The 14,989-nt window shown below is 37.7% G+C and overlaps 1 protein-coding gene and 1 long non-coding RNA gene across 3 annotated transcripts in view; one reads left to right on the top strand and one right to left on the bottom strand.

Annotated features, from left to right (window-relative positions):
• LOC124116419 (tubby-related protein 4-like) overlaps positions 1–14,989 on the top strand; it is a 246,982-nt gene that overhangs the window by 31,645 nt on the left and 200,348 nt on the right. The gene's annotated exons all lie outside the window — the stretch shown is intronic.
• On the bottom strand, positions 7,839–10,177 carry LOC125372918. Of its 2 annotated transcripts, XR_007218271.1 has the most exons (4): positions 10,167–10,177; positions 9,167–9,286; positions 8,356–8,478; positions 7,839–7,899 (listed from the first exon to the last, which is right to left on the bottom strand). It is a non-coding gene; the product is annotated as an uncharacterized LOC125372918 (long non-coding RNA). The 2 variants fall into 2 exon arrangements; XR_007218270.1 differs by lacking the exon at positions 10,167–10,177 and having other exon boundaries at positions 9,167–9,626.

Raw genomic sequence — 14,989 nt, 5'->3', positions numbered from 1 at the left:
GACAATTCAAGGCATTGAGTCAATACCCCTGCTTTGTGTACAGTGAATGAGTGTGGTTTTATAAGTAGCAGTATTCCAGCAGTGTTAAATCCAATTGTTAACAGAAATAAATGTTCTCAAAGGTAATACTTGATTTTAGCGTAATGGGATTATTTTTAGACACTTAATCAGAAATACTTCTTTGGGACTTGAAAACACAGTACGCAAGGATATATTTGGAGGGCACAGGTCCATGCAGTCATATAATGGCACATGACACTGTGCAGAGTTGTGTCCCTTAGGCGTACCAGGAACTTGTGGTTGTAGGTTTCTTGGTGGGATTTTGGTTTGTCAGTACCATACCTGTGCACTAAAGTAGATGCACTGTGATATAACTGAAATACTATTCAAAGTGTCATTAAACCAAACTCACTTACTAATTTAAAATACAAATATATTTATCATTCATACACATCTAGCTTGACATGTATATGTCATTTGTTACATTAGACCTTCACTGATGGATTTTGATGTATCATGTATTATGTATCATCGGGTGATATTAGCATAAGCGATTTGCTTGTTTACCAATCCATTATCATATTTTTGTGAAAGGAAATATGTTCAAATCACTCACTTACTATGTGTATTGTATGAAGATACGAGTCCTGAGTTTGTTTGTTTGGTTAGTCAAGCTGTTAAACTCACCGGAGGAATGAGTCTGTTGAAGGTGGTCCACAACCATGTCCACTTCAGGTGAAGTGTTTTCAAAATTGAACTCATGAATTAAGTACTTCACTGGTAGTATCTGTTTGTGGATGCATTTTATTTGATTTCATCCTTTGAATGCTCCAGTCTGCATTGATTAGAGCCTCTCCTGGGGAGGTTAATTGAACCTGAAATTCAGGGAAGCGCTTTGTCGATGTCTAATTGATTTTTGGCTTAGACAAACAAATGAATACAGTTGGAATTTGTTTCCTCTGTCTACTGGATTCATGTAGACTGTTAAAGTATGAAACAGAATGATCTACCGTATTTGCCATATTAATTACCCAGGTAAAATACAGAATTCCAAGACTATCATTTGCACTTCATTTTGTTCAGTTATGGCTTCTGAATACTTTTGATGTAATAATATTAACTGTATGTGATTTCTTGAAGAAGGATATTTGAATTTTTGATGATGGGGGAGCGCTAATTGGAGCAAAGTGCTTAATACATTGTGTAAGGTAGGTAATGAGGTCAATATGTGTTTAGGATGCTGTGTAGCCAAACTTGTCTGGGTTTTAGTCGATCACCTTTTATAATTTTACTTACTTTAAGAATGTGAAACTGATTCTCCATGGTGGTAGTGTTGAAACTATATCACCATGTATGTGCAACTGTTTGTGTTAGTTTCAATCCATGCCACTGGGCTCAGACCAGTTGTTGATTGTGTAAGTTTCAATCCATGCCACTGGTCTCAGACCAGTGGTTCTATTGTGTTAGTTTCAATCCATGCCACTGGGCTCAGACCAGTGGTTGATTGTGTTAATTTCAGTCCATGCGACGTGCTCAGACCAGTGGTTGATTGTGTTAGTTGCAATCCATGCCACTGGTCTCAGACCAGTGGTTGATTGTGTTAGTTTCAATCCATGCCACTGGGCTCAGACCAGTGGTTGATTGTGTTAATTTCAGTCCATGCAACGTGCTCAGACCAGTGGTTGATTGTGTTAGTTTCAATCCATGCAACGGGTTCAGACCAGTTGTTGATTGTGTTAGTTTCAATCCATGCGACGGGCTCAGACCAGTGGTTGATTGTGTTAGTTTCAATCCATGCAACGGGTTCAGACCAGTTGTTGATTGTGTTAGTTTCAATCCATGCCACTGGGCTCAGACCATTGGTTAATTGTGTTAGTTTCAATCCGTGTAACGGGTTCAGACCAGTTGTTGATTGTGTTAGTTTCAATCCATGCGAAGGGCTCAGACTAGTGGTTGATTGTGTTAGTTTCAATCCATGCAACGGGTTCAGACCAGTTGTTGATTGTGTTAGTTTCAATCCATGCGACGGGCTCAGACCAGTGGTTGATTGTGTAAGTTTCAATCCATGCGACGTGCTCAGACCAGTGGTTGATTATGTTAGTTTCAATCCACGGGACGGGCTCAGACCAGTGGTTGATTGTGTTAGTTTCAATCCATGCGACGTGCTCAGACCAGTGGTTGATTGTGTTAGTTTCAATCCATGCCACTGGGCTCAGACCAGTGGTTGATTGTGTTAGTTTCAGTCCATGCCACTGGGCTCAGACCAGTGGTTGATTGTGTTAGTTTCAATCCATGCGTCGGGCTCAGACCAGTGGTTGATTGTGTTAGTTTCAATCCATGCGTCAGGCTCAGACCAGTGGTTGATTGTGTTAGTTTCAATCCATGCGTCGGGCTCAGACCAGTGGTTGATTGTGTTAGTTTCAATCCATGCGTCGGGCTCAGACCAGTGGTTGATTGTGTTAGTTTCAATCCATGCCACTGGGCTCAGACCAGTGGTTGATTGTGTTAGTTTCAGTCCATGCCACTGGGCTCAGACCAGTGGTTGATTGTGTTAATTTCAGTCCATGCAACGTGCTCAGACCAGTGGTTGATTGTGTTAGTTTCAATCCATGCAACGGGTTCAGACCAGTTGTTGATTGTGTTAGTTTCAATCCATGCGACGGGCTCAGACCAGTGGTTGATTGTGTTAGTTTCAATCCATGCAACGGGTTCAGACCAGTTGTTGATTGTGTTAGTTTCAATCCATGCCACTGGGCTCAGACCATTGGTTAATTGTGTTAGTTTCAATCCGTGTAACGGGTTCAGACCAGTTGTTGATTGTGTTAGTTTCAATCCATGCGAAGGGCTCAGACTAGTGGTTGATTGTGTTAGTTTCAATCCATGCAACGGGTCAGACCAGTTGTTGATTGTGTTAGTTTCAATCCATGCGACGGGCTCAGACCAGTGGTTGATTGTGTAAGTTTCAATCCATGCGACGTGCTCAGACCAGTGGTTGATTATGTTAGTTTCAATCCACGGGACGGGCTCAGACCAGTGGTTGATTGTGTTAGTTTCAATCCATGCGACGTGCTCAGACCAGTGGTTGATTGTGTTAGTTTCAATCCATGCCACTGGGCTCAGACCAGTGGTTGATTGTGTTAGTTTCAGTCCATGCCACTGGGCTCAGACCAGTGGTTGATTGTGTTAGTTTCAATCCATGCGTCGGGCTCAGACCAGTGGTTGATTGTGTTAGTTTCAATCCATGCGTCAGGCTCAGACCAGTGGTTGATTGTGTTAGTTTCAATCCATGCGTCGGGCTCAGACCAGTGGTTGATTGTGTTAGTTTCAATCCATGCGTCGGGCTCAGACCAGTGGTTGATTGTGTTAGTTTCAATCCATGCCACTGGGCTCAGACCAGTGGTTGATTGTGTTAGTTTCAGTCCATGCGACGGGCTCAGACCAGTGGTTGATTGTGTTAGTTTCAGTCCATGCGACGGGCTCAGACCAGTGGTTGATTGTGTTAGTTTCAATCCATGCGACTGGGGTCAGACCAGTGGTTGATTATGTTAGTTTCAATCCATGCAACGAGCTCAGACCAGTGGTTGATTGTGTTAGTTTCAATCCATGCCACTGGGCTCAGACCAGTGGTTGATTATGTTAGTTTCAATTCATGCGACTGGGGTCAGACCAGTGGTTGATTATGTTAGTTTCAATCCATGCAACGGGCTCAGACCAGTGGTTGATTGTGTTAGTTTCAATCCATGCCACTGGGCTCAGACCAGTGGTTGATTATGTTAGTTTCAATCCATGCAACGGGCTCAGACCAGTGGTTGATTGTGTTAGTTTCAATCCATGCGATAGGCTCAGACCAGTGGTTGATTATGTTAGTTTCAATCCATGCGACGGGCTCAGACCAGTGGTTGATTGTGTTAGTTTCAATCCATGCGACGGGCTCAGACCATTGGTTGATTGTGTAAGTTTCAATCCATGCCACTGGGCTCAGACCAGTGGTTGATTGTGTTAGTTTCAATCCATGCAACGGGCTCAGACCAGTGGTTGATTGTGTTAGTTTCAATCCATGCGACGGGCTCAGACCAGTGGTTGATTGTGTTTTATGCGTCCTGCTTTAAGTTTCATACCTCTCGCCTCCGGCTCTGAGTGATTCTGCCACATCAAATTTATCTTACCAACATGTCTTGATATCACATTGTTAAATAACTAAAACAAATTCAAAATTGGTAGAAGATAGTGCGATTGAGCTGATCCAGGTAAACTTGTGCTATGACTTTGAAAAAGCATGCAGCTTTTTGCTTTAAAGCGGGGTATAAATCATTAAATGATTTATTCTGCCTCTCAGAAATCCAGGAGCGGTCCAGTAGCCTAGTGGTAAAAGTGGTCGTTTGTCCTGCCATAGGCCCGGGTTCGATTCCTCACATTGGTACAATGTGTGAAGTCCATATCCCCCACAGTGATATTGGTGGAATATTGCTAAAAGTGGTGTGAAAACCATACTCAATCAAATCTCAGAAATCCACATGCAGCCTGACTTGCTTGTGGTGGGGTATAAGGGATTTATTCCCCTGCTGAGAAATTTATTCCTCTCCAAGGCGGAATACACAGTATTTTATCAAGATCATGTGGACCAATCAGATCTCATCATTCTGGCATGGAGGTATCATATACGCAGTTATATGTTCCTATTCCTGAAAATCTGAAATGAAATTGATTGTAATCTGTGTGCAAACACAGAAATGTTACATCAACAGTTCCACGTTCAATAATGTTTTCTCCAAATTTTGTTCCCAGAGAGCTGTCATTGATCAGTTTGGAATCATCATTCTGTATTCATGTTGGGTGATAATCTCAAATACAATCAGTCGAAAAAGTTTGAGTCTTCTCACTCGAACCTGTCTTTTGAGCTCATTTAGTTAGTGTCAATGTATACTTTTATTAGCAAAGCCCACTGAACCAAAAGAAATGTTACCCGACTCTGACTTCAGGCTGATGACTAAAGTCACAGACTCTACAATTGTCCTGGTTATATATTTAAGACATTAAGTGACATTATTTCTCATAATGTACAGCCGAGTTAATGATAACTTGACATTGGTCCTGAAATTACACTGCTTATTTGGAACAAAAGATGTTCCATGTTGCAAGTGATTACATGGCATTTGATTGGCTTAACTAAGCCAAGGAATATATTTTGTCGGAACTCTTTTTAGTTTAGGACATGCCCACTAGTCGTCTACCGTTTCCTGATTGGCTAATTGGCTTATGTCATGCAAAACAGATTAAACATACTGATGCAGGGTATGAAAGTCCCAAAAATTTCAGCCAGACCACAGGACTGGCTACCTGAAATACTTGCCAGCTCTGACCAAAACCTGCCTGCCCACTATAATCATATGTTTCTCAGGATAAGCTAACAGGGTTTCTTTTTGGTTACATTTTATCATTCATCTTTACATGTGAATTAATGCTTATCATCGGGAAATATTTAGAATATATGAAATATAACCCGACCGTCAGGCAGGGGGATTTAAAAATCTGGCAGCCCGAGTTGAAATCAACCTGTCTCGGACGGTCGGGCAGGCAGGTATTTCGAACACTGACTGATGGCAAAATATTCTGTGACTTACCACAAATCTTTTGTGACAACACTTTAGTTGTTTCAATCTACAAGTCTTGTTCGACAACTTAGTGAACATCCTTGTGATGCTTTCTGATTATAAGTTTATAAGTTTGAAATTCTATTGCCACCGTACCATTTACTCATTGAGAAACATGTTCCCAGCCTGCTTGAGGCGGTAGCATCAGAGCTGGCTGCTTGTATACATCATCAATATGGATGTATTTCATATATCGCATATGTTGTCCAGGATATGAGTGCAATATGATGAGAAATGTCTTGTGTGCTTCGAAGTTCATGTTACATTTGTCAGCCATGGTTGCAATTATTTTTCGATGGGGAAGATCAGGAAGTGCTTATCAAGCTGTCTATATTGTCCACAACAGACATCCTTCTATTGATTGGGATGCTGGTTTCAGATCAGATTGGACATGTGATCATAAAGCTTCTCCAATATACCTTTTACATGGACTCCAGGGTATTATTTGTATGATGACTCTTGAGTCCTTATTCACTTTTATGCCCATTGAAGTGTTACATTGGAGTCAGTATTTAGATATTTATGAAAAGACAAGGTTGCGGCATTTTTGACAAGTTTAAACATTCTTTTTTTCATCTTTGGACATGGGAAGATAATATCTGGCTCAGTTTGTTTAATTTTGACATGAAAACACTGATGGTACGCAGACATGTTGGGACGAACGAGGACAGACAAAACCTAAGTTTTCTTCATATAAATCTGTTTTAATTCATTTGCATTTCGGGTAGTGGGTACAACTTGCCACCCAAAATGGGATTAATACATGTGAATATATCAATGTCTTGAAACTCTTTCAAGGTTAAAAAAAAATCAAAAAGTGTTGGGACAAACGGAGACAGACATGATGCTTTAAAATAGCAATTTACAAGAAAAATTAAATGTTCCCTGAAGTATGGAATGAAACATTACAAGTACATTAAGATATAATCAAACAATTAAAGGTTAATTACAACTATTTAAGCAGCACAAGACAAATAAAAATCAGGGTTTTGTGTCGGGACGAACAAAGGACAGACATTTGTGATGTCGGGACGAACAAAGGACAGACATTTGTGATGTCAGGACGAACAAAGGACATACAAAGCAAAACAGGATAAAATACAGTCTGCAAACCACTTTTATTTCATATTCCAAATCATACTGTGTGACAAGTCACAAATTCTACAATGGTGATGACGATGTATCTCAAAATAATTTCTAACTGGTCTATAACCATGGAATATTTTTCAATATAAACAACCCAATAAGGCTGTCCCATCGCCGGAAAATAACAGCTGTTCATTATTTCTGAATTAAATCATATGCATATCAATAATATCTAATTTAGCATAAAAATTCATGAAGTATCATGCAATTATGTCTTCTTTACAACCAACTATAAATGTGTCTACTTTGTAAAAAAAAATGCTTGTGCCTCATGGTATGCCCGAAATATGTTCTAGAAGAAAATTCTTTTGTTTCTAGATATTATTTTGACATTAAGTTACTAATTAACACACCAGGGTAATTACATTGTAATGAAGTTGTAATATATAGTGATAACACATTCCATTACTGTATTAATACATAATTTCATTCCAAGTACAATTGTTTATCGGTAGACAAGATTCCCAACAGCCTGGAATGTGGTTTGGGGTTTTCCAGAAATTAATGTGGGCAGGGCAGGAAGATATTTTCTAAGACTCAGGGACCCCACACGCCCATCAAATTTTAAAACTATAATGCTGTATGCAAGTTGTATATTAAAAATAACAGATTGTGGAATCTTGATATCCCCACCACTCATTAAATATTTTTAAATGTACACCCCAGCCCTCTCAAACATTCATTTAGGAATAACCCTTTATAATTTATATATTCAGTAACTGTTTGACAATTATTCATTGTACTGAATATTTTACAAACCACTTCAAATTGTTGATGAATTCAAAGTATTATCGCAAGACTTAATCAGGAAAAAACTGCGACACAATAAATTATTCCTAGGCAAAGCTGTACAATTGCTGCTATTTTGTATCCACATGAAAAATCATTTTAGAAAAATTAATTTAATTTAATTTAACTTTGAAAGTCTTCCACTGTGCAATTAAACATTAGCTATCCTGTATCTTGAATATTGTTTATCTCAATGACCAATATCAGTTTTGCCATACTCCTTTTTATGTTTATTCAGAAACTGGTTATTGAAGTCCTCTTGGTTCTTGATCTCGTAGTCCATTCTAAAGGTGGACAGGGCGTTAGTCATCTCCTGTATCAACAAGATATATATAATTGCATCACCAATAAAATGTTAAAAATTGAAGAACATTAACATACAAGGCAAGGCAATTCATAGTCCCTCATCGAAAGATAATAAGTCAATAATATATAGGTAAGGTGACCTACTTTAGTATGCTACACTTCACTTTTGCAAGATACACTTGTGCAACACATGGTAAAGTTTGGTGAAAATCGGTCCATTCATAGTGAATCTAATTTGCTATTTTGTTATTATCTATGTGCAGATGAAGATTATTGTTGAAATTGTTGTACAGCTCCAATGCACAGCACATGCTAACATATCTAACCATAAAAACAGTGTTTTCGGGGACTGTCCCTTTAAACAACATTATATTCATGACCAAAAACTTGAATTCTTTCAGTACAACAGTCAGAAATATGATGCAATATTTTGAGTTAGATAAAGTTCTATTAAATGTCCTACCTCAAATAATGTCCAATCAATTGCTATTCTGACGTCTTCGAACATGACAGTGTGGTGGATGTCCTTTGCCAGCCATCTTTGTTTCACTTTAGTGAAAAAAGTCACCCATGGCCAATCATCCACCTGTTGAAATCAAAATTATAATATATAATATGTATTTGCCACTTCAACATGATTTCATAAGCAAGCTGCACAGTTTAATTTTATTGAAGGATTCACGAAAGCAGACTGAAGACAGAAGACTGAAAATGTAAATATTGCCCCATGAACAACCAGGTTAATTTTAGATGGGGCTGCCACAAACTCGGCCAACTTTTCATTTGAACCCAGACCCAAATTTCCTGTGGATTTTGAGTTCTAGACTTAACCACTTTGCCACAGTGGTTCTAATAAGCAAAATATAGACTGTATAACTGAATTTAATTGTGATCTAGGAAGTATCAAGACAAGTAATAATTGTAATTTACCATGCTTTTACCAAAGTGAAGCACATCCATATAGTAAATATAAATTTGAAGTTTTGTTTAATATCCAGGTGGTATTTTATTTTTAAGATTAATTTATTAAGCATAAATGAGATTTTGTAATGATATTGTGTATAATTACTTCCCTTTGGAGGATGTGAGTTTCCATTTTGTTAAAAACCAAAAGTATATTGTTGAGTCCAATGTGATCATACTGATAAACAGAGAAATGGACCCATCTATTAATCTACTACATATCGGACTATATATATTTCCCTTGTTGACTTGGAGTAACTCCATCTTGTTTTTATATTGGAAAACACAAAGTTAATTCTGAAGTTTGTTACCTGTCAACTTGTTCAGGATTCATCCGACCCCTATAATCAGCTTTTCGCTTTCGTTCCTGTTCGATGTAGTCTTGGTCACCTTTTTTCAGCTGCCTCCCATCGCCTACACCTCTCACCATTCTAATGAGACCAATAAGTACATTCATTAATTTACAATAAAGCAAAATGCACTGTCAATAAACATATAGATCTATATTTTATTCATAAACAAACTAGGACAACACTTATATTCTGTTACGCCAAGCTAAAAAAACTGAAAAGGGGAGGGGGGAGATATTTTGATTTTTTATGAAATGTTCCCAGGATTAAGGAATAGGGAATTTTTTTATCATTATTTTTTTAATTTAAACTAACTTTTATAAAGCTTGATGTAGACCTACACACTTAAAATCCTAATCTAGGAAACGCACAATTAATTTTGTTCGGCCCTACTTTGAAAAATGTCAGCATTCAAATTAAAAAAACTATAATATAGTTTTGAATGAGTAATTTTATATGGAGGTATAATTTTCTTTGAAACAGTACAGTTCTCAGGTTTTAATTTACAAAAAGTCATCCATCCTAACCTAAATTCATGTTCACATTTTTTCATGTCATTTATTGTTTTAACCCTTGTATGTAAATGTTTAACATGTTTTACATAGCCCCATGGAAGATTAAAGTAGCTCCAAGATATAAATGAGTCAATTAACTCTTTCAACACCAGTCAACCAGAAGTGTTTACTGCTGGGACACGATATAACTGGAATACTGTTAAAAGCGGCGTTAAACCCAACTCACTCACTCACTCACAAGTTCCCAGAGACTCTTGTGTGATAGATGAAGCCAACATTCATCAAAGAAGATATCTGCTTGTAAAATATATTTGCTGCTACATGTTATACATCAATTGAAAGGTCTGATCCTATAATCCTATATTTTATAAATATGAAAGTTATGTTTTTCACATTATTTAAAATAATGCATAAGTTTGTTGTAAATAAATAAAATGTAAGCTAACACGTAGTTAACATCCAGATTAAGGACCAAGGAAGCGAAAACTTGACGATTTTCGGCAAATATAAGATTTCATAAAATCCACTTACCCATTTCTGTTTTATTTTCATTGTTTACGTAATTGGAAAATCATTTTAAAAAGAATTATAAATAGTTTCTGTCATCACCCATTTCCCGATAACAGCGGCTGTCCGCTCAGTAACATGAAGAAATACCCCCGTTTTCGAGACTTCGTATGAATAACACGTTCGTTGAAGAATGGCATATGACACATCGCTGGAAAGCTTATTCCTCCATCTACACGCTCGTAACATGGTCTGGTTTTTGTTCCGTAGTTATAACAATCGATGTCATTGGAATAAAATTGGTTTCTTATGAGGCTTTCTTGCCGAAATCTGCTACAAGGTTCGCGATTAGCCAAATTTGAGCACGTGACCTAAGGCAGCCAATCAAATTACAGCTGTGATAACAAGTTCGTGTTTGGTAATTTTCAGAAGTTGACGAAAGATTTTCGTTAAATCGTATTATTCTGAACGTTTTAAGCAGGAAATCATGATATATATTAAAAATACGGAACTTCGTGAATGCATCGTGCTAGGTTATGAGCTGTGACAAAGATTTTTCATGCATATATTATGGCATTAAACATTGTGTCCGAGCCGAGAATTCAAGGCGATGAAAGCCGAGATGTCATTTGACTTGCATTACACGCGATACACGAACATATGGAAATAATAACCCATCTATGTAAGTTTGATTACTTTTATATATATTTTTGTTGATTTTATTTATTACTTTGTATAATATATGTAAAGATTTGTTTAAAACGTCTATATTTTGCTCTTTGACATGTTCGATGTGGACCCGTTGTGCGATAATTTTATTTTCAATAACATCACGGAAAATAGTGAATACTTTTTTAATTTATCGATGTAAAATGATAAATTGAAAAGGAATACGTATTTCCGACATTGTCAAATGTGATAGATTAAATAAATGAATGATATTACAGGTAGGTCCATAAAAATATATACTATTTTGCCCGACCGAAGTCGTCTGTCTACCAGTTTGTCCGACCGTCAGATAATATGTCCACTTGTTACGACCGACAATAAAATGTCTGTCTCAATGTTATGCCCGAACGAAGTAAGTCTGTCCAACTTTTTCTATGCGAGGCTTTGCGCAAAGCTTGTTCTTATTCATAGTGCGAAGCAAACTCTAGTAGTCGTGTTTAATTGTGTGTTTGAATTACTTTTCTAAAGTACTTGTGGCCGAACTGGTGAAAACTTGAACTATCGTATATAAATCGACTAATTCAATGTTCGCCCGTAACATTGGGTCGCCTGTAACATTTACACTTACCGAGCCAGACGTGGAAGCATCCTTCTTCTTTGGCGCCATCTCTGCTGCTGACCAAATTTCGGCAATCATGTAATTCGTATCATGTGGAAACCAACCGGAACTTGGCAAATCCGATGACGGAATATAAACCAGATGACGTGTAGCGATCAGAAAAGTTAAATTATGATCGACAATTCGCCCGTAACAGTGGGACAGAGTTTTCTATAGACGTTTATGATTTGCATTTATTTTCTGTGGTTGCAAACCTGTTTTGATTTCATGTTTAGGTTTAACATACATTGATCACCAACTTTCATTCTGCTTCCGAAGTAACTTTCTGTGGTTTCACAATTCGTTACAAAATGATGTTTTTGTTCACCACCCATCGAGGACAGACATTGTTACGTCCGACACTTGTCAAATTAATTGTACATTTGTATTAATTTTTTTTTTTTTTTCAATTTTTTTTTTATTGAAATCTGTTAAAGTACAAAGGTACCTGTTACATTCTGTTAAAATCGTACATTAATATTGAACTGAATGTGGAATACAGCCTACAGATTGGAGGTATGCACAGACATGTAACAAACAGAACTCAGAAAACACACTTGTTTTAATTTAAAAATTCTTTTATTTAATTTATATACATTGTTTAAAAAGCTCAAAATATGTTTACTATCTCCAAAATTCATGATGTATCCAATGTAGTTCAGATTTTGCAGATACTCTCCTTGGAATTAAATTTACAACTGTTTGAAATTCATAGGTATCAAAGTGGGCACTCTAGTGAATAAGGACTCTCTTATATAACTGAAGAAGGGGACTACTTTCTCCATTCAGCTGTAAGCAGAGGATTAATTTGTGTTTGAAGTGTTCGTTTGATTTGTTCAAATGACTAGTGAAGGATATGCAGAGGAACATTGTTGTATTGAAATCAATTTAACCAGAAAATGTTTTACCTATATGGTTCGATGTAAACCCTGAATTGGTGAAGATTCCGGGTTAGAAAAGGTCTTCAGCAACCCATACTTGCCGTAAAAGGCGACTATGCTTGTCGTAAAAGGCGACTAACAGGATCGGGTGGTCAGGCTTGCTGACTTGGTTGATACATTTTATCGATCCCAATAGCGTGGATAGATGCTCATGATGTCAATCACTGGATTCTCTGGTCCAGACTCGATTATTTTACAGACCGCCTTCATATAGCTGGAATATTGCTGAGTGCGGCGTTAAACAACAAACAAACAAACTGAATTGATTCAGTGTTACAGTGATGCAAGTGAGAGTGAATGTTTTACACTAGTAGTCTATGCAAAATTAAGACTGTATCACTTAGATGTTTCACCAAAGTGGTAAGCGTTTGCATCTCTCTAGGGTTTCCTCCCAAATCAAGACTTTCCGTGATAAAATTTAAATGCTTTTCAATGTGGCGTTACACCAAACTCTCTGACTATATTACTGTGGCCTGTAAATACTGTTATCCTCACTGGGCATACGAGTGGTTGAAGGCACGAACACGACACACGATTATAAACACGCTATCAACCTGTGTATACATTGCAACCACCTTGTGATCAGGTTTTCTCCAACAAGAATGTTACCAGGTTGCATTTTTAAAATCATCAGACGAGTTTGTGTTGAAAGCTGGTGTGTTGACATTTCCAATGCATTTCTATTATGAGCTGAACACTGTCAGTGGCAGTCACTAATACTGGTCCACAAGGGACAGCCTTGTCTTTCATCTGAATGCATCTATTAGCATATCAAGGACAGCACTGATAATGATAGGCATATGGCATTGTATTTTCCTCAAAAATCTATACGTGATATGTATACATATTAAATCTATAATGCACATTTCATGAAACCTTGCTTTTATTTTTGTTTAAGGGGTGATGGATTTATTCTTATTGCAGAACAGTATACAGTGTTTGTTTGGCTTGTTGTTTATTCGAGCATTCAGAAATATTCCAGCTGTATGATGTAGTCTTGTGGGTAAAGTGTTGGCTTGTAGCGCCGAAGACCCACGTTCGATTCCCTTATACATGGATACAATGTGTGAAACCCATTTTCTTGTGTCCCCAACTAGAATATTGCTAAAAGTGGCGTAATACCATATTCACTTACTCACTCATTCACACACTGAAAGTAATAAAGCCTGGACCAGACAAACCAGTGATTGATATTATGAGCAACAATCCAGCTAGTTGGGGTAGCGTGGCATGCCATCAACCAAGTCACCTAGCCTGACCACCCGATCCACGAAGTCGACTCTTACAGCCAGCATAGGTTGCTGGGAACCTGTTATAACCCCCATGGCGTTTCTGATGTAGTGTATAAGTACTGTGTGGGCTGTAACGATTCATTTTTGCACCATGGGCAGAAAGAGATGCCGTTACTTGAGGCTTGTGGCAAGAGCAGGTCCTGGATGACAAATGTAATGCCCATTGCAGTATTTTTCCACACTATGAATATGACATTCAATGATCAGGTATCAATAGAAGTCAATAAATATGACAAGGACAAGGACAAGTCTGTATAATGTCAGTGCTGTCATGCATTCTGATGCTTACAGATCAAAGAAAAAGATGTCCCTTGTGTACCAGTATTAGTTCAACTGACAGTGTTCAGCTCTTAATGTGAATACAAATTGCAAATATCAACACACCAGCTTTCAACACAAACTTGGCTGATGATTTAAAAAATACAACTGGATAACATTTTTGTTGGAGAAAACCTGATCATTAGGTGGTTGAAATGTATACACAGGTTGATAGCGTGTTTGTCATGCTGGGTCGTGTTGATGCCTTCAACAACTGGTGTGCCTAGCCCAGACTTTAATACAGTACATCGAGCAAGGACATGTTTTTGAAATTAATTGTAAAAATAGTATATTGTTATTGTGTAAAAGGTCAAGGGTCATTGTTACATCAAGTTACTCAAATTTATTCAATGTGTTTGGTGATCTCTTTGATTATGTGATATGGTTGTTATCCATGTAATTTGGGCGGTCAGGTAGCCTAGTGGTTAAAGCGTTCGCTCGTCACGCCGAAGACCCGGGGTCGATTCCTGACATGGGTACAATGTGTGAAGCCCATTTCTGGTGTCCCCCACCGTGATATTGCAGGAATCTTGCTAAAAGCAGCGTAAAGCCATACACACTCACTCACTCACGATACAGCAAGGTCATGATAGGTTACATAGGTCACAATACGATATATTTTTACATCAAATCGTTTGGAAACTTTTTGACTTTTTTACATATTAGAGGAGGTTAAAACGAATAAGGTAGCAGTAGACACATGTACGCATCGGCTTTTTATCAGTGAACTTGAAATACTAATTACAACACATTTTACAATATTTGACTGACAGAAATGCAGAGGGGTCATTAATCTGTTTTAGCAAGTTTATCATCTTGTATCAATTCAGGAAAAAAGGTATCGTGTCGTCGTGTGAAACCTCATGATGCACCGGTGTACCAAT

This window comes from Haliotis rufescens, unplaced genomic scaffold (assembly GCF_023055435.1).
Source record: "Haliotis rufescens isolate VD_foot unplaced genomic scaffold, xgHalRufe1.0.p SCAF_5, whole genome shotgun sequence".
Taxonomy (NCBI): domain Eukaryota; kingdom Metazoa; phylum Mollusca; class Gastropoda; order Lepetellida; family Haliotidae; genus Haliotis; species Haliotis rufescens.
Note: the sequence above shows the minus strand (reverse complement) of the source record. Positions and strands in the feature narration are given on the sequence as shown.